A 26,098-nucleotide genomic window follows, 5' to 3' on the forward strand; every position below is an offset into this window, starting at 1 on the left:
TATCCTGGCACTAAGCAACATCTTGCTATCTCACAGTCTCCTTTCCTTGATGTTAGAGATCCAGCCTACAATAGTGGTGACATTTGCAAAATTATAGATTAGTTGGAATGGTGTTTAGGCATGCATCTGTGAGTATATATATGGAATATAATAGGGGGCTGAATTTTATTCTCAATTTTGAATTCCTACCTTTCCTCTGTAATTTTTACCATTTTGTTTATCACGTGTGCCTTAAAAATATTCAAAAATTGTCTTTCCATCATCCTTTGAAGTAAAGTTCTAAAGAATCACAAAACTCTCAGAAAAATCCCTCATGGATCTAAACCCTTATTCTGAAACTGTCCCCTGAGTTTTAGATTTTCCCACAAGAAAAGATCCTTTCCATATCCGTCCTATTCAGACCCCTCCGGATCTTATTTTTCAATCAAATCGCCATTTATTCTTCTCAGCCCCTGTCAAAACTATTACATTTGCAAATTCTGCCCTTTTTTTGTTATTAATCCAGTAAACCCTCCCTGAATGATTGCTCTATTAATATCCTTCCTTCAGTATGGAAGCCAATATAGTACATCACACTTCACATGATCTGATCGATATCCTACTTAACTGAAATAATACATCATCACACCCTTTGTATTCAATTCTGTTGCAAAATGATGGAGAGTCTGTTAGCTTTCCTAATTGCTAGCTGTCTCTGCACACCAGCCTTTCCCATTCATGCACTCAGATATCCATGCACGCCTACATCTTGGCACTCTGCAATGTCTAACTATTTAAATAATATGCTTCCTTTTAATTTTCTTGCTAAAGTGGACCATTATACTCTATTTGCTAGATTTTTACCACTCATTTAACCTATCTATATCATTTCAAAATTATTTCATAATGATCTTATCCATATTTGTGTCACTGCAAATTTGGCAACCATACCTAATTCAAGTGATTCATATAAATTGTACATTGGCCCAGTTATAATCTTTGTGGCTCACTATTCATTGCATTTTGCCAACAGAGAAAATCTATAGGTGTACCATGAAGAGCATTCTGTCTAGTTGAAATACTGTCTGGTATAGAGGTACCAATATACAGGACAGGAAAAGCTCCAGAGAGTGGTTAACTCGCCCAGCAACATCACAGACACTAGACTTCTCCTCATCGAGGACATCTACAGGAGGTGGTGTCTTAAGAAAGTAGCCTCTATACTCAAGGACCCCGATCACCCAGGCCATGCCCTCTTCAGATTGCTACCATCAGTTAAAAGGTACAGGAACCTGAAGATGAACATCCAGAGACACAAGAACATCTTCTCTGCCTCTGACATCAGATTTCTGAATGGACCATGAACCACAGACACTTCCTCACTTTCTCGCACTATTTTTTTTATTTTTAAATGTAATTGATAGCAATATTTCCACTATAATTCTGCTGCAAGAAAAATAATTTTGTAACATGTTCAGCCAATAAATTCTGATTCTGAAGTCTTATTCCAATGTCCTGGTGCCAGCACATTGAGGCAACTATGAAGGACGGTCTGCATTATGGAATGTCAGTTTTTCTTTGCATTAGGATTACTATGAATATTTATTATCTTTCAATCTTATGTATTCATTCTCTCTTTTAATTTAATTCAGTTAGTTTATTATAGTTTTTCTTCACAAGTTTTTGGCTGCAGCAAGTAAGAATTTTCGTACATATGTGCATTGTGCAATGTGCAATGTGTTGACAATAAACATTATCTTTCTCATTGTCAGTTGTACCTACTCTGTTTCCTGTTTCTCAGCCAGTCTTCTAACCACATGAATACCTTACTTTTAACTCTATGAACTTTTACTTTTTATAACTTAGGTGGTTCATCAATTATTGTCTTCTTAAAATCTTGGTCTATTTATTGTTTCTCCTTTTATAGCACTGCATGTTACTTCTCCAATTGATAATTAGCCATTAATCCATGTTGATTTCATTTTGTTTCAAAGTGCTCTGCTATAATATAGCTTCTTAACAATAACAGCATCTATATTTTCCATTCCAGCTATTACACTAACTGACCTGTTGTTTCCTATTTTCTGTCTACGCCTCATCCTGAATAAAGAGTTTTTTTTCTATTTCCATTATAATAGAAACTCCCCTTAATCCAAGAAATTTAGGAATATTAAAACAAAGGCATCAACAATCTTACTAAACTCTTCACATGTAGTCAGGATAAAGTCCAACAGGACTTGACTGATCCCCACATATTTTGGAATTGTTCTATGAATATAATCACCTGAAGTCTAACAAAAACCTATCTTGGGTGCTGTTTGCTTCTTTTACTTATTACAGAAGAAGATCCCAGTTTTAACAGGATCATTTTTATCCTTATAGGAAGCTTCTGCAGCTCAAAGGCTGCATCACAATCACTTGTATTCAGGTCTTTATAAAACCATAACAATATGCACCTTTTTAGGCACCTTGACCAGGTCACATTTCTTAAGGTACTTTACAGGAGAACAACGAGACAAAAGCAATGGACTCTGAAGGAGCAATTGGTTCTTCAATATCCCCAATGCAAAAAAAGGGAAAAATAATAAGGATTCTGGAAATTTGAACAATATGCTGCCTGTAAAGAGTTTTAATGATGGTTTAAATTAAAAGGCAATGATACAGCATTGTAATATTGATCTTCAACAAAAGACAGTTAAATTCTCTGCTGGCTTCATCTAGCAACATTTCTACTTGGATCAGATATAGCAATTGGCATTAAAGCAAGAGTTTCATACCCTTCAGATAACTTTCATGTTCTCATAGTAATCAGCTTTATGCTTGCATCCATCTGTCCATTTATGGGAGCTGAGATATTTAAATAAAATATTCAGGAACTTCCAGATCCTCTACTCAGGTCTCATCAGCAACATCTTTTCTTTCTCAGTCATGTTTCCCATTATTCTCTGGAGGTGGCAACTCTTCTCACAGAACCGGCATCACCTGAGACCTGAATGAGGGTACATTGGCATATGTTGAACTGCCCAGGGCATTACAGCTAATACTGATATTGGCATTAGGTGATGCACACATATTCTCACTCTACTGCATCAGTAACTGGCACAGTAAACCTGTTATATGTTATTGCCTTCCTTTTCCTGTGCCTTGTTATCAATTTTAATGCCTTTATCACTTCCCCTGCTTGAATTCGTGCTTTACTCAGTCCGCATGGGCTATCAACCATAGTTTTGAATTAACAAGTATATGCAATCATCACTGCATTTTCTTGACTGAGTAAATGAGTTTCAGGCTCCTGGAATAACTCTGAGTTCTTGTGCATGAAATAGCTGATAGGATCTTAGGTTCGCTCTATAATTTGACTGAACAACTACATATCTGTTAGTCTAATAGCAGAGGAGCAAAAATTTGAATCTTTCCATGAATCTAAGAATATCATGGAAATATCAGCCAGATTCTCAGCCTGCCCGATTCAAAAGTAATTCAGTAGAAGTCAGGTGACATAGAATCTGATGATTGTAGCTCAAACTAATTCACACTCTCTTTCCTTTTTCAATCTTTTTATGAACATTTTATAACATACACTGCATAAGGAGAATAGAAACAACACAATTAAAACGTTATGTCCAAGTCTACATAGTATAAATATCATACATAAATTCCAAAGGGTGAAAATGTGCATTGTAGTGAGTAACGCAGTAGATAAAGCACAACAGAACCAATAGAACTGTTTAATGGAATCTTTCCAGGATTTTGAATAATTATAGTGGACGCGCTATCACAATGATCCGACTTCTGAAGTCACGCGCCTCCCAGAGTTCTTTGTGCCCGCCCCCCCCCCGGCCACTGGAAAGCCCTGATCCTGTGGGGGCCCGCAACTACGGATGCCGGTTTTCATAATGGAGTGGCGCAATCTGCTACATAACTCCCCCCCTACCCCACCCCCCAGAACCAGAGTTCAGAAATGACACCGCAGTTTCACCTATATGGCTAGAATGGGCCGGTGGATGCCCCATGCACCGGGGGCATGCCACATGTACTGGTTGATCTAGCTCCACATTTGCTGGCTTAAGGCAATCTACTGAAACTATTTCTTACCTGCTGCCAATGTCTATAACAAACATGGAACTGTCATTCCGTACCACCTTGGAAGGACCATTGCAACAGCGTCCTGTGCACATCCCTGTGCAGGAATACATAACAGCAGTCCTTGAGTTCAGGTGGAATGTATGAAGTCATAGACCCATGCCAGCTGGCTGGGATAGGCGCCAGTGTATATTGTTAGGTCTGCTTTGTCCATGAATGAGTGAGACAAACACCAGACTGAGTCGAAATCAGGGTTCTTTGTTCTTTATTACCGGATTGTAACACTTGCAACTAACAATGTTAGTCGGAGAATGCATTCTGCCGTTATCAGCAAAATGGTGATTTTTTTATACCCTTGGATACGTGCTTAGAACATCATCATATCATTACTTGTCCAATGACTAAAACTGTTGCTATCCTTTCCCTGCTAGCTTCCTGCCTCTCAATCCATCAATGTCTCTCTTATCTTGTAAGTACAAGGATGCATTCACATCTTGTTACAGCCCTGCACAGGGTAACTCCTTACACATTCCCATCTCATGATGTTTTACCTAACAGGAGTACAAGGACACCTCCCCTTCTTGTTACAGCCCTGCACAGGGTAACTCCTTACACATTCCCATCTCATGATGTTTTACCTTACAATATCCACCTTCTTCCTTAAGCATGTGAGTAGCAAAGTGGAAGATTCCTGTTGCCCACATGTTGCTGGAATGAAATCCCCTGGGCTCCATAAACCAGTGCTATGGAGGACATAGCTAGATCTTCCTTTGGTGTGGTACGGATACCTTAAAATACCCAAGGCAGTTAATTTATCCAATCTGGTCCCTTAAGATGTGCCATGAGAGCTGTTTTCATTATGATGGTGAAAAGTTCCACTGAGCTATTGGTCTAGGGATGGTAGGCCATCGACTGATGCAGTTGTGTGCCCAGCAACTATGTGATTATAACCCGATGTAAACTGAGCTCCTCTGTCAGAGGAAATATGCATGGGTAGTCCAAAACATGCTACCCAATTGGCAATGAGTGCTCTCACACAAGCTGTGGCGGAGGTTTTGAAAGCATCTCGTGAACCTGTCTACTATTGTGAAGAGGTGAGTAGCGCCCTTTGACGGGGACAACGGGCTGATGATATCCATATGGATGTGATCAAACCTGCACTGTGAGGGTGCAAAACCTGTAGTAGGGCGCTGAACGTTTGAAGTCTGACACTGGATGCATGTCCTTGCCCAAGCGCTGACTTGCTTGAACAGGCCATGCCACATGAATTTTCCTGCCATGAGCCTTGTTGTTGTCTTAATCGAAGGGTGAGCCAAACTGTATATGGCGTCAAACACCCGACATCACCACGCAGCAGGTACAATAGGCCACGGTTGGACGGTAGATACATCACAAAGTACGGAGGCATTTGCTGGACCAAAACGCATGTCTTCCAATTTCAGTCCCAATATGGCGTGCGATATACGGCCATCTCTTCATCTTTCTGCTGAGTTGCTGCCAAAGTCTATACCAGGAGCAGGCGAAAGGAGGGAAGCGATAGTGGTGCAGCAACTAGATTGTTTTTCCCGGTGATGTGTTTTATCATAATCATAAAACCTGAAATGTAGGAGAGTTATCATTGTTGTCAAGCTGACCATCTAGCATCTTGGCAAAGGTGAAAGTCAATGGCTTGTGATCTGTGTAGACCATGAACTTTCTGCCTGCTAGGAAATACCCGTATGTCCAAGTAGACCCAAGGCGCTCCCTGTCAAGCAGCTACTTTTGCTCCGGTGGTTTCAAATGACGACTAAAAATACTGATCTCCAGATGCCATTGATAAGCTGTTCCAGGACCTCATCTACTGCAGTTCCCAACTCATCCATCACCAGAGCCATTGGCACAACAACCCTTGAGTGCATGAACATAGTGACTCTCGCAAGCACTCCTTTGGCAGTCTCTAATGTGGCTGTGGCCTCGTCATTCCATTTCAGTTCCTTGGGATGTCCAGACAAGAGTTTGAAAAGTGGCTGTATAACTTCAGCTGTAGCTGGCATGAAACGATGGTAAAAGTTAATCATCCCAACAAACTCCTGCAGGCCTTTAATGGTAGAGGGTTCTGGAAAGGGCCTCCAGCTTGGAAGGTAGTGGAACTGCTCCGTGCTGACTGATGTGGTGGCCAAGGAAATCAATTGATATGGGGCCAAAATGGCATTTGGCCAGGTTGATCTCTAACCCATGGTCATCTAGCTGCTGACAAAGTTGATGGAGATGCACCTGGTGCTGCTGCTGTGAGTGGCTGGCAATATGGATGTTGTCCAAATAAACGAATATGAAATCCAGGCCCGGGGTAACCGTGTCCATTAGACATTGAAATGTCTGGGCTGCACTTTTTAAATCAAAAGGCATAAGGAGGAATTCAAATAGCTCAAAATAGGGCAATCAAGGCAGTCTTGGAATGTTGTCTGGTGAACTGGGATCTGATGGCACCCACACACCAGGTCAATTTTGGAGAAAATTTCAGCTCCATGAAGGATCGCAGAGAAATCCTGTATATGGGAAATTGGGTAGCCATCTGCCGAAGTGATGTCACTCAGGCACCGTTAGTCCCCACAAGGTCTCCACTCTCCAGACGCCTTAGGTACCATATGCAGCAGTGATGCCCAAGGCTGTTGGAGCGGTGAACAATCCTCATTTCCTCCATCATCTTTAGCCAACTGCAATTTACCTGGAAGTAACCTGCAAGCTCAAGCATGCAGGGGATGTCATGAGTCACAATGTGGTGGTGCACTCCATTTTTCAGTTGGGCCATTGAGAAATGTGGAGTAATAATGCTGGGGAATTCTGCTAGGATTCTGGTGTATTCATGGTCTGAGAGCATCACTGAGTCAAGGTGAGGTGCAGTCAATGCAGCAAGGCGAGGGACATGAGAGTCTTCAAATTAACTAGGTGGCGACCTGTGAGATCTACTAGAAAGGGAGTGTGCTCACAAAACAATCAACTCCCAGTAGTGGCTGTTCCACATCAGCAATGGTGAAGGATCATCTGAACCGCGACAAGCCGAAATTGAGTGGAATTGTCTGTGACCCATAAGTGTGGATACTGCTGTTGTTGACGGCTGTGAGAGGAGGGCCCTTTTTTCCTGAACGTGTGTCTGGGCTGGAGGAGGGAAACATGTTAACCTCTGCTCCTGAGTGTCGATCCCAGAGGAAAAGGAGGTTATTCTTTTGGCCGGCTGTTGCAGCCACTACTGATGGCTGGCCTCAGTATTTCCCGGATGTGTGTGGGAGGGACGGCAGTGGCAGGCTGTAGCTCCCCATCTCTGATGGTAATAGCACCACTGCTCTCTGTCTGCGCTGCATCCAGTTGAGTCTGATGCCACATAGCAATTCGGAGTGGCTAAGGTTCTTGCCCTTTGCTAAGGCACTGCTAAGCACCCAACCAAAAGTCTACCATGCTGCTTAGCGTGCCACAGTTCATCAGCATAGGCTGCTAAGTAATGGGTGTCATTCAACTCTCTGTCTGCTAGCAGCAAACGGATGTCTTCTGCCATTTTCTCAAGAAAAAGTTGCTTGAAAAGCAGACAGGGCTTCTGTCTGTCCATGAGCGTTAGCATCTTGTTCGTTAGTTTGGAAGGAGTGCGATCACCCAAGCAGTCCATATGGAGAAGTTGTGCTACCCTGTTGAGTTGGGAAAGACCAAAAATACATATGAGTAGGACTTTGATGGCTTCATACCTGTCGTTGGCTGGAGGCTGGTGTAAAAAAATGCAGTGTTTTGGTCCAGCAAAGCAACGACAGTAGTACTTCATTGGATCAGCGGTAATCAGGCATAGATAGAACTAGGCCTTGGCCTGCTCGAGCCAGACCTGTGGCTGCGAGGTCCAAAATACTGGAAGTGTGTGCGCATCGCCATTCTGCGCATCCACAGCGAGGTCCAAAATGTCGTTTGGACCATTAGGGTCACCAAAGTGGCGAGTGATGCAGCGAATAAAACACAACAGAAGTTGTCCATAGAATTCTATAGTTCTATAGAATTTTCGCAAATGTTATCACAATCACCTGACCTCTGAAGTCACATGCTTCTCAGAGTTCTTTGTGCCCTTAGCCACCAGTAAACCCTGATCCTGCAGGGGTCTGAAATGCCGGTTTAATGTTTGTATATTCTGCCCCCACCAGTGCAAATGCCAAGTAAGCGCTCACTGAACTGTATGGGGCCATTAATAAACTACAGAATGCACACCCTGATGGTCTGCTCATTACAGCTGGGGATTTCAACCATGCGAACCTCAAAACCATGCTGCCAAATTTCCAGCAGTATGTTGACTTTGAGATGAGAGGGGCGAGCGTGCTGGACCTTGTGTACACAAACATTCTCGATGCATATCAGGCAGAGCCCCACCTCCATTTAGGCTACTCAGACCACGTCTCTGTAATACTAATCCCAGCATACAGAGAACTCATCAGATGCTCCAGACCAGTCAAGAAGCAGGTAAAGACCTGGCCGGCAGGAGCTATTTCTGCCCCTCAGGACTGCTTCGAGAACATTGACTGGCACGTGTTTAAGGAGGTAGCAACGGATAGGGATCGCTTCAAGTTAGAGGAGTACATGGCATCAGTGATCAACAAGTGCACTGGTGACGTCACCATGCCCAAGACCATCATTATTCGCCCCAACCAGAAGCTATGGTGATGCAGAGATTCATGTTGAAGAACCGTGACTCTGCCTTCAGAGCGGGTGACAAGGCAGTCTTGGCCAATGCAAGAGCCAAGCTGTCCAAGGCCATCAGGGAGGCAAAGAGGGCTCATCCCTGGAGGATTCAGAGTCACTTTCAGGACAGCGGCAACACACGGTGCTTGTGGGAGGCTATCCGTGCCATCACTACCCACAAAGCCCCACCAGCCACCTATGCCAGGAATGCCTCTCTCCCAGATGCTTTGAATGACTTCTACGCATGCTTTGAGGAGAAAAATTATGTGGTGGCTTGGAAGTCAACACCTCCCCCATAAGAACAGGCATTGCGTCTCACGGGGGCTGAAGTGAGAAGGATGCTGCTCAAGGCCAACCCTCATAAGGCTGTGGGACCAGATAACATCAGTCAGTTCAGATTGGAAACAACATGTCCAACACCATCACGCTGAGTATGGAAGCCTCCAGGGCTGCATGTTTACCCTGCTGACCCATGACTGTGCAGCGAGAAACAATTCTAATCACATCATCAAGGTTGCTGACAACATGAATGTGGTCGGGCTCAAAAACAAGAACAATGAGTCAGCTTATAGATAGGAGGTGTAGAGACAACAACCTACACCTAAATGTAAACAAAACAAAGATGGTGGTGAACTTCAAGAGAGTCCAGGGGTTTCACTCTCCACTTATCATTGACACTGTTGAGGTAGCCAAGAGCACCATATTCCTTGGCATGCACCTGGCAAAGAATTTCTCCTGGTCCCCTATCTCCAGATCCATTGCCAAGAAGGCCCAACAACACCTTTACATCCTATGGAGGATGAGGAAAGTCCAGCTTCCACCTCCCACCTTCACTACATTCAACAGGGGATGCATTGAGAGCATTTTATGTAACTGTATCACTGTACCATCTTAGAGCGCAAGTTCCTGCTGCGGATAGTAAAGACTGCTGAGGGGTTTATTAGGGTCTCATTCCCTGCCATGATGGACATTTATAATGGCTGTTGTTTGTGGAAAACCATAAACATTGTGAAGGACTCCACACACCACTCACACAATCTGTTCTCCCTCCTGCCATTCGGGAAGAGGTACCAAAGCGTTTGGGCCCTCATGATCAGATTGTGAAACAGATTTTTCTCCAAAGCCATAAGGCTTCTGAATTCCGGGGACACAAAGCTAGTATGTGCAACATGAATATTTATAAGTGATATGTTATTTATAAAAAGGTTCTGATGTAATTTAGCCATGTAGATAACCAGCTCCACGGTCTGGAGGAACGCTATCTCGTTATGGTTATGGTATGAACAACAAATAAATGCAGCTTGACTTGACTAGATTTGAAAATGGAGTGGCACGGTTCGCCAAAAAAAATTAGAGATAGTTCACCTAACAAAGAAAACAGAGATAAATAAATAATTATAGTATGATATATAAAAAGACTCCAACTAATCTACTAAAAAAAAATAAACAACTGAGCAGCCTATTCCAAGCGTCTGTCAAATAGTTTAAGACATAGCTCCAGTCCACACTAACAGATAACAAAAATGGCAAGAATTATATTATGTCTGGAAAGAAATAATTAGTTCATGGAATAACACCTGTTATATCCCCAAAAGTATCAATAAATGGTTTCCGTTTCTTCAGATTTAGTAGTTGCAACTAAAGTACGACTTCTGATTTTTTTTTCTAGATCTAAGAAAGACATTGAAATAATGTAGGAGAATCAGAGTCTTTCCATTTAAGTAAAATGGTTCTTCCAGCTAATAGGGTAGAAAAAGCTATTACTCCATATAATCACATAATAATTACAGCATGGAAACAGGCCATTTTGGCCCTTCTAATCCTTACCAAGCTAAGTACTCTCCTCCAATCCCACCTACCTGCACCCTGCCCATACCCCTCCATTCCCCTTCCATCCAAATATCTATCTAATTTTTCCTTAAATGACAAAATTGATCCTGCCACCACTAATTCTCCCGGAAGCTCATTCCACACAGCCTCTACTCTCTGAGTAAAGAAGTTCACCCTCATGTTACTTACAAAACATTTCCCTCTTAACTCTTAACTCATGACCTCTTGTTTCAATCTCTCCTACCTTCAAAGGAAAAAGCCTATCCATATCAACTCTATATATCCCTCTCATAATCTTAAATTCCTCTCAACCTTCTATATGCTCCAAAAAAAATAAAGATCCAATTAGCTCAATCTTTCTTTGTAATCCAGATTCTGAAACATAGGTAACATTTTTGTAAATCTTCTTTGCACTTTCTCTACCTTGTTGATATCCTTCCTATAATTTGGTGACCAGACCTGCACATAGTACTCTAAATTTGGCCTCACCAATGCTTTGTACAGTCTCAACATCACTTCCCAACTCCTGTATTTGGTGAATTGATTTATAAAGACCAGCATACTAAAAGCCTTCTTCACCACACTATCCACATGAGATTCTACCTTCAGGAAATGATGCACCGTTATTCCTAAATCTTTCTGCTCCACTGCATTCCTCAATGCCCTCCCAATTTACTACGTATGTCCTATTTTGATTATTCCTACAAAAATGAAGCACTTCACATTTATCAGCATTAAACTCCATCTGCCATCTTTCAGCCCACTTTTCTAAGCAGTCCAAATCCCTCTGTTATCTTTGAAAACATTCATTATCCACAATTCCACCTATTTTACTGTCATCTACATATTTACTAATCCAATTTACCACCCCATCATCCAGATCATTCATGTATATCACAAACAACAATGGACCCAATAGAGATCATTTGTCACCAACCTCCAACCTGACAACAGTTATCCACTATGACTCTCTGGCATCTCCCTTCCAAGTGGAACTGTATTGAAGGCCTTACTGAAGTCCATATAGACAACACCACTGCTCTACCCTCATCAACATTTCAAGGCACCTCTACAAAAAAATTCAACAAGATTGGTTAAACATGACCTTCCCTGCACAAACCCATGTTGAGTGTTCCTGATCAGACCCTGTCTCTCCAGATACTTATATATACTATCTCTAAAAATGCTTCTAATTAATTTACTTAGCACAGATGTCAATCTTACAGGCCAATAATTGCTAGTCTTGCTGCTCGAACCCTTTTTAAATAAAGGAACCACACGTGCACTACGCCAATCCTTCGACACTATACCCATCTCTAATGGCATTTGAAAAATCACTTTCAGAGCCTTTGCTATTTCCTCACTAACTTCTCTCAAGGTCCTGGGGAAAATCTCATTGGGAGCTGGAGGCTTATTCATCTTTATATGCTTTAAAAGCTCCAGTACTTCCTTCCTTTGGCTTGGCTTCGCGGACGAAGATTTGTGGAGGGGTAATGTCCACGTCAGCTGCAGGCTCGTTTGTGGCTGACAAGTCCGATGCAGGACAGGCAGACACGGTTGCAGCGGTTGCAAGGGAAAATTGGTTGGTTGGGGTTGGGTGTTGGGTTTTTTCTCCTTTGTCTTTTGTCAGTGAGGTGGGCTCTGCGGTCTTCTTCAAAGGAGGTTGCTGCCCGCCGAACTGTGAGGTGCCAAGATGCACGGTTTGAAGTGATATCAGCCCACTGGCGGTGGTCAATGTGGCAGGCACCAAGAGATTTCTTTAGGAAGTCCTTGTACCTCTTCTTTGATGCACCTCTGTCTCGGTGGCCAGTAAAGAGCTCGCCATATAACATGATCTTGGGAAGGCGATGGTCCTTCATTCTGGAGACATGACCTACCCAGTGCAGTTGGATCTTCAGCAGCATGGATTCGATGCTATCGTCTCTGCCATCTCGAGTACTTCGATGTTGGTGATGAAGTCGCTCCAATGAATGTTGAGGATGGAGCAGAGACAACGCTGGTGGAAGCGTTCTAGGAGCCGTAGGTGATGCCGGTAGAGGACCCATGATTCGGAGCCGAACAGGAGTGTGGGTATGACAATGGCTCTGTATACGCTAATCTTTGTGAGGTTTTTCAGTTGGTTGTTTTTCCAGACTCTTTTGTGTAGTCTTCCAAAGGCGCTATTTGCCTTGGCGAATCTGTTGTCTATCTTGTTGTCGATCCTTGCATCCGATGAAATGGTGCAGCCAAGATAGGTAAACTGGTTGACCGTTTTGAGTTTTGTGTGCCCGATGGAGATGTGGGGCTGCTGGTAGTCATGGTGGGGAGCTGGCTGATGGAGGACCTCAGTTTTCTTCAGGCTGACTTCCAGGCCAAACATTTTGGCAGTTTCCGCAAAACAGGACGTCAAGCGCTGAAGAGCTGGCTCAGAATGGGCAACTAAAGCGGCATCGTCTGCAAAGAGTAGTTCACGGGCGAGTTGCTCTTGTGTCTTGGTGTGAGCTTGCAGGCGCCTCAGATTGAAGAGACTGCCATCCGTGCGGTTCTGGATGTAAACAGCGTCTTCATTGTTGAGGTCTTTCATGGCTTGTTTCAGCATCATGCTGAAGAAGATTGAAAAGAGGGTTGGTGCGAGAACGCAGCCTTGCCTCACGCTATGGTTAATGGAGAAGGGTTCAGAGTGCTCATTGCTGTACCTGACCCAACCTTGTTGGTTTTCGTGCAGTTGGATAACCATGTTGAGGAACTTGGGGGGCATCCGAGGCGCTCTAGTATTTGCCAAAGCCCTTTCCTACTCACGGTGTTGAAGGCTTTGGTGAGGTCAACAAAGGTGATGTAGAGTCCTTTGTTTTGTTCTCTGCACTTTTCTTGGAGCTGTCTGAGGGCAAAGACCATGTCAGTAGTTCCTCTGTTTGCGCGAAAGCCGCACTGTGATTCTGGGAGAACATTTTCAGCGACACTAGGTATTATTCTATTATGGAGAATCCTAGCGAAGATTTTGCCTGCAATGGAGAGCAGCGTGATCCCCCTGTAGTTTGAGCAGTCTGATATCTCACCTTTGTTTTTGTACAGGGTGATGATGATGGCATCACGAAGGTCCTGAGGCAGCTTTCCTTGGTCCCAGCAGAGCATGAAAAACTCATGCAGTTTGGCATGCAGAGTTTTGCCGCCAGCCTTCCAGACCTCTGGGGGGAATTCCATCCATACCTGCTGCTTTGCCACTTTTCAGTTGTTCAATTGCCTTATATGTCTCTTCCCGGGTGAGGACCTCATCCAGCTCTAGCCTTAAGGGCTGTTGAGGGAGCTGGAGCAGGGCGGATTCTTGGACTGAGCGATTGGCACTGAAAAGAGATTGGAAGTGTTCTGACCATCGGTTGAGGATGGAGATCTTGTCGCTGAGGAGGACTTTGCCATCTGAGCTGCGCAGCTGGCTTTGGACTTGGGGTGAGGAGCCGTACACAGCCTTTAGAGCCTCGTAAAAACCCCTGAAGTCGCCAATGTCCGCGATGAGCTGTGTTCATTTGGCAAGGCTCGTCCACCACTCATTTTGGATCTCCCGGAGTTTCCGCTGAAGATGGCTGCATGCGCGACGGAAGGCTCGTTTCTTCTCTGGCCAGGACAGCTTTGCAAGGTGAGCCTGGTGGGCAGCTCGCTTCTTTGCCAGCAGCTCCTGGATTTCCTGGTTGTTTTTGTTGAACCAGTCCTTGTTTTTCCTGGAGGAGAAGCCCAGAATCTCTTCAGTGGATTGAAGTATGGCAGTCTTCAGCTTATCCCAGAGGGTTTCAGGGGATGAGTCCGTGAGGCGGATTGCATCCTCGAGCTTTGCTTTGAGGTTTGCCTGGAAGTTTCCTCTCACTTCGTCTGACTGCAAGTTTCCAACATTGAACCTCTTTCTGGGGGCTTTACTGTTCCTGGACTTTGGCTTGAAGTGAAGGTTGAGCTTGCAGCGAACAAGCCGGTTGTCAGTGTGGCATTCCGCGCTGGGCATGACCCTGGTGTGGAGCACATCTCGTTTGTCTCTTTCTCGCACCAGGACGTAGTCCAGGAGGTGCCAGTGTTTGGATCGAGGATGCATCCAGTTAGTCTTCAGGCTGTCCCTCTGCTGAAAAAGGGTGTTTGTAATGACAAGCCGCTGTTCTGCGCAGAGCTCCAACAGGAGGCGCTCGTTGTCGTTGCACTTGCCAACACCATGCTTACCCAGGATTCCTGGCCAGGTTTCTGAGTCTTTGCTGACACGAGCATTGCAGTCACCAAGGATGACAACCTTGTCGGCTGTAGGGGTGCGTTGAATGAGGTTGCACAGATCAGTGTAGAACTTGTCCTTTTCTGCTGGTTCCGCCTGGAGGGTTGGAGCATAGACACTGATGAGGGTGATGCGACGCTTGTTTTGAAGGGGGAGTCACATGGACATGATCCGGTCCGAGTGGCCTGTCGGGAGGTTTTCGAGTTTGGAGGCAATGGAGTTCTTGACCATGAAGCCTACACCAGATAGGCGTCATTCATCCATAGGCTTGCCAGACCAGTAGAGTGTGTCTTACAATAAATATAAGAAACAAGGAATAAAAGAGAACTCCGCCGCGTTCTTGGAGGCTGCCTACATCTGCAAGGCGGACTTCACTGAGAGTGGCTACATCGATGTTAAGTCTGAGGAGTTCATGTGCGATGAGGGCAGACCGACGTTCAAGTCGGTGGCTGTCAGTCTTGTCTAGCATGGTTCTGATGTTCCAGCATGCTAGCTTGAGTTTGAGAGCATCTTTTGAGGGGGAGGACGTGGAGGGGGAGGACGTGGACATGTCATCGGGCCCACGCAAAGGAGCTTTTAGGTGGAGTGCAGTGTGCGCAATACTGGCCCCACCCTTTACACCCATGGTTCGTGTGCCGTGGCCAAGCAAGCTGGGAAGTGGCAGCGAGGTCCTTGGGTCGTAGGTTTTTAAATCGGAGTGGCCTTCTCCTATGCAGGTTTCTTACCCAGGCTGGAGGGGCCTGCCTCCCCTCCTAGGTCAGACGATACCTGGTCACAATCCAACCTGTCAATGGTTGTTGGGGCCTCCGAACGCCATAATCACGCTCCTAAACTGACTCTGAAAGTCAAGGCCTAGGAGGATCGGCGTGCAGAGGCTGTGCATAATTAATAACACTATACATATCATTATTTGTCTAGTGATTTGTCTAGTAGCTATGCTGCTTCATTGAGCGGCGGCCTCGGCCCCGGTCCGGGCAGAGGGTAGGCAGCGGCGGCCCTGGCCCCAGTCCGAGCAGAAGGTTGGCGGCGGTGGCCCCGATCCGAGCAAAAGCGAGGGGGAGGAGGCGGCCCCGGCCTTGGTAGAGCGAAGCAGGCGGAGGCCCCGGTCCGGGCAGAAAGAAGGAGGCGGCGGCCCCGGTCCGGGCACAGGGAAGGCAGCGGCGGCCCCGGCTCCAGTCCGGGCAGAGGGTAGGCGGCGGCGGCCATGGCCCTGCACAATTCAATATCCTTCTCCTTAGTGAATACCAAAGAAATTGTTCAAGATCACCCCCATCTCATTTGGCTCCACATACAGTTGTCTGCTCTGATTCTCTAAGGGACCAATTTTATCCTTCACTCTCCTTTTACTATTAACATACTTATATAAACCTTTTGGATTTATTTTTACCCTGTTTGCTATAGCCACCTAGTACCTTCTTTTAACTTTTCTAATTTATTTCTTAAGATTCTTTTTACATTCAATGTATTCTTCAAACATCTCTTTTATTCCTTGTTTCTTATATTTATTGTAAGTCTCCATGATTTTTCAAACCAGCTTTCCAATATCCCTTGAAAACCATGGTTCTCTCAAACGTTTGACCCTGCCTTTCAACCTAACAGGAACTTAAAGATTTTGTACCCTCAAAATCTCACCTTTAAAAGACCTCCATTCCTCTACTACATCCTGCCCATAAAACAAATCGTCCCTATTCCCTCCTCGTAAATCTTTTTGCATCTCCTTAAATCTAAATTTTCCCCAATCGAAAACCTCAACCCTAGGCCCTGATCTATCCCTTTCCATAATTACAGTGAAGCTAATGGCACTATGATCACTGGACCCAAAGTGCTCCCCAACACATACCCCTGTCACCTGACCTATCTCATTCCCCAACGGTAGATCCAACACAGCCCTTTCTCTAGTTGGTACCTCTACGAATTGCTCTAAAAAACTATCCTGCACACATTTTACAAACTCCAACCCATCCACCACTTTCACAGAATGGGTTTCCCAATCTATATGTGGAAAATTAAAATCTCCCACAATCACAACCCTGTGCTTATTACAAATATCTGCTATCTCCCTACAAATTTGCTCCTCCAGTTCTCATTCCCCATTAGGTGGTCCATAGTACACCCTCTCCCATTCTTCAATTCCACCCAAATAGCCTTCCTGGATGAGCCCTCTAATCTATTCTGCCTAAACACTGCTGTAATATTTTCTCTGACAAGCAATGCAACACCACCCACTCTTACCCCTCCGATTCTATCACACCTAAAGCAATGAAATCCAGGAATATTTAGCTGGCAGTCAAATCCCTCCTGCAACCGTTTCACTAATTGCTACCACATCATACTTCCAAGTGTCAATCCATACCCTCAGTTCATCCAACTTCCTTACAATACTCCTAGCATTAAAATATATACTTTTCAGAGATTTCTCACTTCTTACTTTCTGTTTGCCCTTATCTTTACAAACAACTCTATTTTGTTATTTTTCTATAATCTCCCCTCCATCTTCGTGCAGAGCATCTCCCTTCTCTATCACCTGCCTCTCCATACTGAAACACTGTCTACAAGCTTTCTCTGTTTGCAAACTCATCTTCTCCTTGCTGTTCTCTTCCATTTAGTTCCATACCCCCAACCATTCTAGTTTAAACTCTCCCAAGTAGCCTTAGCAAATATCCCTGCCAGGATCCTGGTCCCCCTGGAATTCAAGTGCAACCCCTCCTTTCTGTACAGGTCACACCTACCCCAAAAATGATCCCAGTGATCCAGAAACTTGAATTCCTGCCCTTTGCTCCACCCCTTCAGTCACACATTTATGCTCCATCTCATTCTATTCCTGCTCTCACTGTCATGCTACATCAGTATTGCATCTATCACAGGTAGAGCTTGTATGAGGAAAGATTCACAGTCTCAACCTTGAGGGACCACAAAGGACTCTTAAATTTGGCTTTCCTCTGAAATTAGTCTCCATTCCATGTAGCCATGGTATACTAACTGCCATAGAATCAATTGCAAAGCAGATTGGGGGAAAGGAAGGGCATGCCATTGTTCCAATCCTCTTCTCAATTATCATCATTAGAATATTTCACCTCATCTCCAATAAATTTCCAATGATGAATGGAAATCTGAATAATCTCTTTTACTTCCATAAGAATTAAGGTCATTTGGAAAAAAAAGAGAGAAGAAAAAAGGTTTAAATGTGAAGATAAAAGTCTTTTCTGGAGGGGATTGGGTGGGAGAAAATAACAGTCACTGTGAAATCAGTTGACACTTGCGAACAGGTTTGCAATCTGAATGGAGAGGGGAGTTGTGGTTGCATGGCAAGGGTCAAGGGGCAACTTAGAGAGGGGGGGGGACACTTGGGGTTAAGGGAATTCTAGATGTGGGTGTGGTTGAAGTATATTATGTTTTAGAAGTGTTGTCATACATTGAGTTCAAAAAGGGAAAACTGAGAGATGAAAATGGGGAAAAGGAGAAAGGTGGTGGTGAGGAAGTGGAAATGAGAGGTAAACAAAGTATGAGATGGCCATGTTGAACAATATGACTATAAATATTAATGGAACACATAACCAAATCAAATGGAAGAGGCTATTAAATTTACTGAAAAATGAAAAAAAATAGATATAGCATTTGTGCAGGAAATGCATCTAACTGAAGTGGAACACAAGAAATTAAGGAGAGACTGGGTAGGGCATGTGACGGCAGCATCATATAACTCAAAAGCCAGAGGTGTAGCTATATTAATCAATAAAAATGTACCAATCAAAAATAGAGGAGGAAATAATAGATCCAGCAGGGAGATATGTAATGATAAAGTGTTAGTTAAATTCAGAATTCTGGAATGTAGTCAATATATCTGCACCTAATGAAGAGGATCAAAAGTTTAAGCAAGATATTTTTTTGAAGATTGTAGATATGCAGGGGAATATATTGATAGGAGGGGATTTTAACCTTAATTTGGATCCAATGTTGGATAAAACTGGACAAAAGACTAGCAAAAAGAACAAAGTGGCCAAATTTATGGTTAAATCAATGCAGGAAATGCAACTTTTGGATATATGGAGGAGGCAACACCCAAAGGAGAAGGAATACTCATATTATTCGAGTAGACATAAAACATCTCAAGGATTGACCTGTTCCTGTTGTCAACGCATATCCAAGGGAGAGTTAGGAAAATGGAATATAAAGCTAGATTGTTATCTGATCATTCACCCCTGTTATTCGCAATAGAACTGGAGGACATCCCACCAAGAATATATAGATGGAGATTAAACTCCATGCTACTTAAAAGACAGGAATTTAGAGAATTTATTGAATGCCAAAATAAAATGTACTTTGAAATAAATAGGGAATCAGTGAAAGACAAATTTATATTATGGGATGCAATGAAAGCCTTCATTAGAGGGCAGATAATAAGTTATGTAACTAAGATGAAAAAAGACTACAATCAGGAAATACAACAGTTGGAAAGGGAGATAGTAAGTACAGAAAAAGAACTAGCAACAAGGCATGATATAACAAAAAGAAGAGAATTGGTGGACAAAAAAATAAAATATGAAACATTACAAATGTATAAGGTGGAGAAGGACATAATGAAAATAAAGCAAAATTATTATGAGCTAGGAGAAAAAACACACAAAATATTAGCATGGCAACTTAAAACAGAACAAGCTAAAAGAATTGTATTGGCATCAAGGAAAAAGGACAAACAAATTACATATAACCCAATGGAGATTAATGAGAACTTTAAGGAATTTTATGAACAATTATATCCAAACTGAGAATGAGGGGAAAGATGATAAAATAGAAGAGATTTTAACTAAAATTGAACTGCTGAAATTGCAAGAAGAGGAACAAAACAAACTGATAAAATCATTTGAAATAGAGGAAGTACAGGATATATTAAAAAAGCTACCGAACAATAAAACGCCTGGAGAGGATAGACTCCCAATAGAATTCTATAAAACATTTAAAGAGTTATTAATTCCTCCTCTCCTGGAAGTAATGAACAGATAGAAGAAACACAAAACTTGCCCGATTCATGTAAGACAGCAATAATTACAGTAATACCAAAGACAGCATTATATAGACCAATATCTCTACTTAATTCAGATTATAAGATAATAGCAAAACTATTAGCAAACAGATTGGCCGACTGTGTACCAAAAATAGTAAAACTAGATCAAACTGGATTTAGTAAGAAAAGATGAACAATGGACAATGTCTGTAAGTTCATTAACTTAATCCATGCAGTACAAGGAAATAACATACCAATAGTGGCTGTTGCTTTAGACGCAGAGAAAGCCTTTGACAGAGTAGAATGGAATTATTTATTCAAAGTATTACAGAGGTTCAACCTACCAGAAAAATATATTAATTGGATTAAAGCATTATATAATGAAACATTGGCGAAGGTAACAGTAAATGGATATATATCGAACCAAGTTAAGTAGGTTGACTAGGCAGGGATGTCCACTCTCTCCCTCACTGTTTGCTTTAGCAATAGAACCATTGGCAGAACTAAGAACAGAAAATAAAATAAATAAAAGGATAAAAATAAAGGAGAAGGAGTATAAAATCAGTTTATTTGCAGATGACATGATAGTATACTTAACAGAAGCAGAAATATCAATAAAAGAACTACATAAGAAATTGAAGGAATATGGAGAAATATCGGGGTACAAGATCATTGCAAATAAAAGTGAAGTGATGCCAATGAATAATGCGGATTACACAGAATTTAAAAAAGAATCACCATTTAAATGGTACTGATACCTAGGTATTAGATTAGATAATAATTTAGACCACCTATACAAATTAAATTATCAGCCATTAATGAAGAAATTACAGGAGGACTTAGAATATTGGAAAGAATTGCCTCTAACACTGATAGGGAGGGCAAATTGCATTAAAATGAATATCTTCCCAAGGATACAATACCTTTTTCAATCGTTACCAATTCCCTTAACAGAGAAATTCTTCAATGAACTGAAGAGAATAATAAGGAAATTTTTATAGAAGGGGGGGAAACTGAGGATAGCACTAGATAAATTAACAGAATGGTACAAACAAGGTAGGTTGCAGCTACCAAACTTTGAAAATTATTATAGAGCAGCACAATTAAGGTATCTATCAGATTTTTATCAAATAAGGGAAAACCAGATTGGGCCAAGATAGAGCTAGATAAAATAGGGGAGAAGGTACCTGAACATATACTTTATAAGTGGGATGAAAAACTGGTGCAATATCGAACTTCACTAGTACTGCTCCATTTATTCAACATATGGAAGAAGATTCATGTAGAAACGAAAAAAACAAATTACCAACTACCAACATTATTATTGAAGCAAAATCAACTAATCCCTTTCACAATAGATAACCTTTCCTTTAGAGAATGGGAGAGCTAAGGAATTAAAAGAATAGAAAATTGTTTTTCGGGAAATAATTTATTATCATTTGAACAAATTAAGTACAAATATGGAATAACTCATGGTACAATGTTTGCATACCACCAACTGAAAACCTACTTAAAGGACAAATTGGGAAACAGACTGAGATTACCAGAAGGAAGCAGCTTTGAATACGTGATTACAGAAACAACGATAATAAAAAGATTTATAACAAACATGTACATCAAGCTGCAAGAGAAAGAAAATGATGAAATAATCTATAAACCCAAACGAAAGTGGGAAAAAGATTTAAAGATAAAGATAAAAAATGAAATATGGGAAAAGTTATGCTCTGGAACTATGAGAAATATAATAGATACAAGGCTATGCATGATGCAATATAATTGGTTACACAGGCTATATATCACGCCCCAAAAGTTAAATAAATGGGATCCAACATTATCAGATAGATGTTTTCGCTGTAAGAAGGAAACGAGAACAACAGTACATGCAATTTGGGCATGTGGAAAAAGTTTTGGGAAGATCTAAATTAGGTATTTAATAAAATCACAAAAAGTAACATACCAAAAAATCAAGAGATCTTCCTTCTAAGTAATATAAGAAATAAAGAATTAGGCCTCAAACTGGATGAAGTGCAAAAAAGATTTATTATGATACCCTTAGCTGTTGCAAAAAAAGTATAATGTCAACTTGGAAATCAGAAGAGAGCCTGAGAATACAGCAGTGGTACATGGAAATGAATAAATGTATTCCATTGGAAAAAATAACATATAATTTAAAAAATAAAGTCACATTATATGAACAAATTTGGAACACAACAGAGATGGCTTACCGTGGACCTCCACCCCCTAAAATGATAGAATGAGAAGAAGACAAAATGACCTGATCCAGTTTGTAAAAGTAGATGACACAATTTTCTTGTTTATTTTCATTGTGTGATGACATTGTTTAATGGTTTCATTGTATTGTATATGTTGAGCGTTTAATGGATTTGGAGGGGGGTGGGAAGGAAGGAGGGAAGGGAGGGGGAAAAAAGGGGAGAAAATGCCACTGTGTATATTCAAGAGGGAAATGTTTGTGTGTATTTTGATTGATATGGTTCATAGTGTGAAAATTAAAAAAAAGAATTAAGGTCATTCAATCTCAGTCATTGCTGTAGTATAAATATACATATGTAACAAATTCAATGCCATCTTGTTAACTGAAACATCTGAGAGAAATCATCTTACACAAGATATCAGGAGGAAAGTGTCATCAATAACGCAGTTGACACTTATTCTCCAATAACCTGCTCTTTGATTCCTAGTTTGAACTGCTTTCCTCCAAACCTCACCAAATCCTTGGTCTAAACAGGAATAAAGAACTGAAATCCAGACATTGAGCAATATGTGAACAAGTGCGGCACCAAGGAATCATTATAAAATTAAAGTAAATTTCCATCAAGGCAAAAGTCAAGTCATGTCACCTTTATTTATAACTTATACCATGCTCACACAAAAAGATGAGATAGTGATTCTCCAGGACCATGTAGCATATTTACATAAATATAAGTTAGAATAGAAGATAAACACATTAAAATATTAAGAACGTAAAATTTCACAGTACACTATCCACAAATATTCTGGGAATTCAGGAACCTGATGGCTTGGGAGAAAAAACTGTAGCCCAATATGGACACAAGGGCCCATGTGCTACAGTACATCCTACCAGATAGCAGAAGGGAGAACAGTTTATGTGAGGGGTGTCTGGAGTCCTTCACAATGTTCATTGCCTTTCGCCTGCATCGAGTGTTGTGGATGTCCTTCATAGTAGGAAGAGAGCTCCCAATGATCTATTTCACTGACTTCACTATTCTCTGCAGGATCTTGCTGTCCGAGGTGCTACAGCTTCAAAACAGATGGTGATGTAGTTGCACAGGATGCTCTCAAATCATCCTATGTAGAATGTAGTGAGGATGGAGGGTGGGAGTTGAACTTTCCTCAACCTTCGCAGGAAGTAGAGGCAATTTTTTGCTTTCTGTCTCCCTCCTTTCTTGTATAGTCAAGTTACATTTGTAGTTCTCCTGGGAATCCTAGGAACTTTGTTAGATTAATACCATGTATCCACTATCTCTGTAACCTCTTCTTTTAAGGCCACAATAGCCAGAAGATGGCTAGGCAGAGTCAACATGGATTTATAAAAGGTAAATCATATTTGATAAATCATTTGGAACCTTTTGAGATTTTAACTAACAGAAATGATATGATTGTGGTACATTTGGATATCCAGATGGCCTTCAAAAAGATGTCAGAAAAGAGATTACAACATCCTATTATCTGGAATCCAAGCAACCAGCAAAAAAAAAATGGAGAAAATAATGAGATTAAAAAATACATAGGTTTTAAATTGGCATGTCTCACTGTTAGTTCACCAATCACCCATCATGCAATCTCAAGCAACCAGAAAATTGACTTATCTGGAATCTACCAATCCCCATAGGTGCCAGATAGCAGGGGTTTTACCATATTAAACAAAATTCCATAATACTGGGGATAAAATGGTTAACAGATAGAATTGGATTGGGAGTCCGTGGCTAGTGGGGTGCTTAAGGAATTGGTTCTGTAACCCCACAGAACCAATGTTTTTGATTAGAGGATCAAGCATTATATATCCAACTGACTGATGACATAAACATAGTGTGGGTAGCTTCAAGTGAAACAGCAAGGGCAAGTCAAATGTAGAAATATGTGGGTTAAATATTTTGACAAAAGAGATGGGAGAGTGAAATATATTTTAGACATGAGAGACTGAACAGAATTAATTTTCAAAGAGACCAAGGTATCATTGTTTCCAAATAACTGAAAATTATTCTGTAAATTTAGCAAGCAATTATGAAGGAAACTATATGTTAGGCTTTATTACTATAGTCTCTGTAAACTGTTTTGGCATACGGGCTAAACCAGATGAGGGTAGCCAATGTGTCTCTGACCCTTGGTGAGGTAGGGGATCTGTCTATCCCAGTGTGTGAAGTCTGGCCCTGGCGGATTGAGCGGAAGAGACCGATTAATGGTCCAACTGTCAAGAAGGCAGGCCTAGCGTTGTAGAGTACTAAGAGCATGAAAGACACTTAGATGTCCTGGTCATCCACTTCAGCAAGAGAGGTCTCCAGCCATAATGGTTGTCTGTTCCACTGGATCAAGGTCTCTTCTTAAAACTCCATCATGCACAGGTTTCTGTTGTGCATTTCATCAATGAACAGCACAACAGCATGTCTTCTTCGACTCGAAGGACGACCAATTTTGAACACTTATTATTTAACTTTTGTGTTTTTCAGTCTTTTTCAACTTAATTTAATGCATTCTATTGTAATTGATTTTTAAGAAGTTCCTTTTGCTTGGTGCAAACGTACATTGTACAATGTGTCTGACAATAAACTCATTATCATTATTGCAAGAACTTTGAGTAAAAATGTATGGATATCTTATTTCTGTTATATAGGTGTTTGGAATATTGTGTGCAAGTCTGATCTCCCTCATGAATGACACAACTTGTGATCGAAGGGTTGCAGTAGAGGTTCACCGAAGTGTTTCCAGGTCTAGTGGGCTTGTTGTATGAGTAGAAATTAAGTCTAATAGGCCAGTATGCTCTTGAGCTCAGAAGAATGAGAAATGATTTCACTGAAAGGTATAAATTTCTTGTGGAGATTGATAGAGTAGATGAGGAGCTAATATTTCCCCTGGTTACAGTGCCTAGACAAGATGGCACATTCTAAAAATAATGACTCAGCCATATACTCTTTGGAATTCCCAAGCCAGGAGTGCAATGAAGCCTCAAACACCCAGTATATTCAAAGGTTCTGATATATGATGAGAACAAGAAAGTGCATCTGAGGTCAAAGTTTGGCAAAAATCTTATTGAGCCATGGACAAAGGGGTAGATGGAGACACAAGATTCTGCAGATACCAAATTTTGAGTAAGAAAAAAACTGCTGGGGGTATTCAACAGGTCAGGCACCATCTGTGGAGAAAAAGGAGACAGTTGACATTTTGGAATGTCATCAGGATTAAAAGTCTTGACTTTTGACCCAAAAAGGCGATGGTCTCGTTCGCTCCACAAATGCTGCTTTACCCACCTGTTGAGTTCCCCCAGCAGTTTGTTTTTTTGCACAAGTGGTTAGATGGTGTAGTCCTGTTTCCATTTCTCATATTCTTCTGTTTATTTTCTATTCATCTTTGTTAAACCAGGAGACAATGCCTTCAAGATATAGAGAAAGATAGGAAAAGCACAAGCAATGAGATTGAACTCAATTTCCTGGACAGTGTAAAATACCTAATTTAGTCAAGGTTTGAGCAACTCACACATTAATTTGATGTCTGTTTACAACAAACACATTCTGTGAATATTGTCTTAATGTCATCCATGCCTCTAGCTTCCCAGAGGAGAATCTTGCAAAGATCAAGTACATTGTCAAAAATGCATATTGCAAGGTGTGTTATTAGGAATATTTGTTTTGTCTTTAATTGTTATTTTCATTGATCAGATACATTTGCTGCTGTAGATACAATATAGACGTGAGATGAAGAAAGAAACATAAAAACAGTAGATGTTGCAATCTTGCACAAACCAACATCTCAGTGAGTTTCTCCAGCATCTCCCAGCTGTGAGAGCGTTTCCAGCATCTTCACAACTTCATCAGGATTTTTCAAAACAAAACCTTTGCTCTATTAAAAGCTGAGTAAAATAACTGAACCCAGATTCCTAACATGCTACCTTGGTCAAGAATACCTGGAACTAAACCTTATAATTTTATTTGCCCTGATATCTCACTCTTCTCTGAACCCTCTCCTTACTCTGCTCTTAGCCCCTTACCCAAACAGATTCTCGATCTCCATCCCATAATCTGACTCAATGTCATCAGCAAATT

The 26,098-nt window shown here is 41.6% G+C and overlaps 1 long non-coding RNA gene across 2 annotated transcripts in view; it reads left to right on the top strand.

Moving 5' to 3' along the window:
• LOC138753322 (uncharacterized) overlaps window positions 1-26,098 on the top strand; it is a 43,610-nt gene that overhangs the window by 8,103 nt on the left and 9,409 nt on the right. The window contains exon 3 of one of the 2 annotated variants that reach the window (XR_011351103.1): window positions 1,013-1,694. The exons of the other annotated variant lie outside the window; for it this stretch is intronic. This is a non-coding gene — a long non-coding RNA (uncharacterized lncRNA). Of the gene's footprint in view, window positions 1-1,012; window positions 1,695-26,098 lie in introns of those variants that run through there. 2 annotated transcript variants of the gene reach the window in all.

The sequence above is a fragment of the Narcine bancroftii genome, chromosome 1 (assembly GCF_036971445.1).
Source record: "Narcine bancroftii isolate sNarBan1 chromosome 1, sNarBan1.hap1, whole genome shotgun sequence".
In the NCBI taxonomy this organism is placed as follows: Eukaryota; Metazoa; Chordata; class Chondrichthyes; order Torpediniformes; family Narcinidae; genus Narcine; species Narcine bancroftii.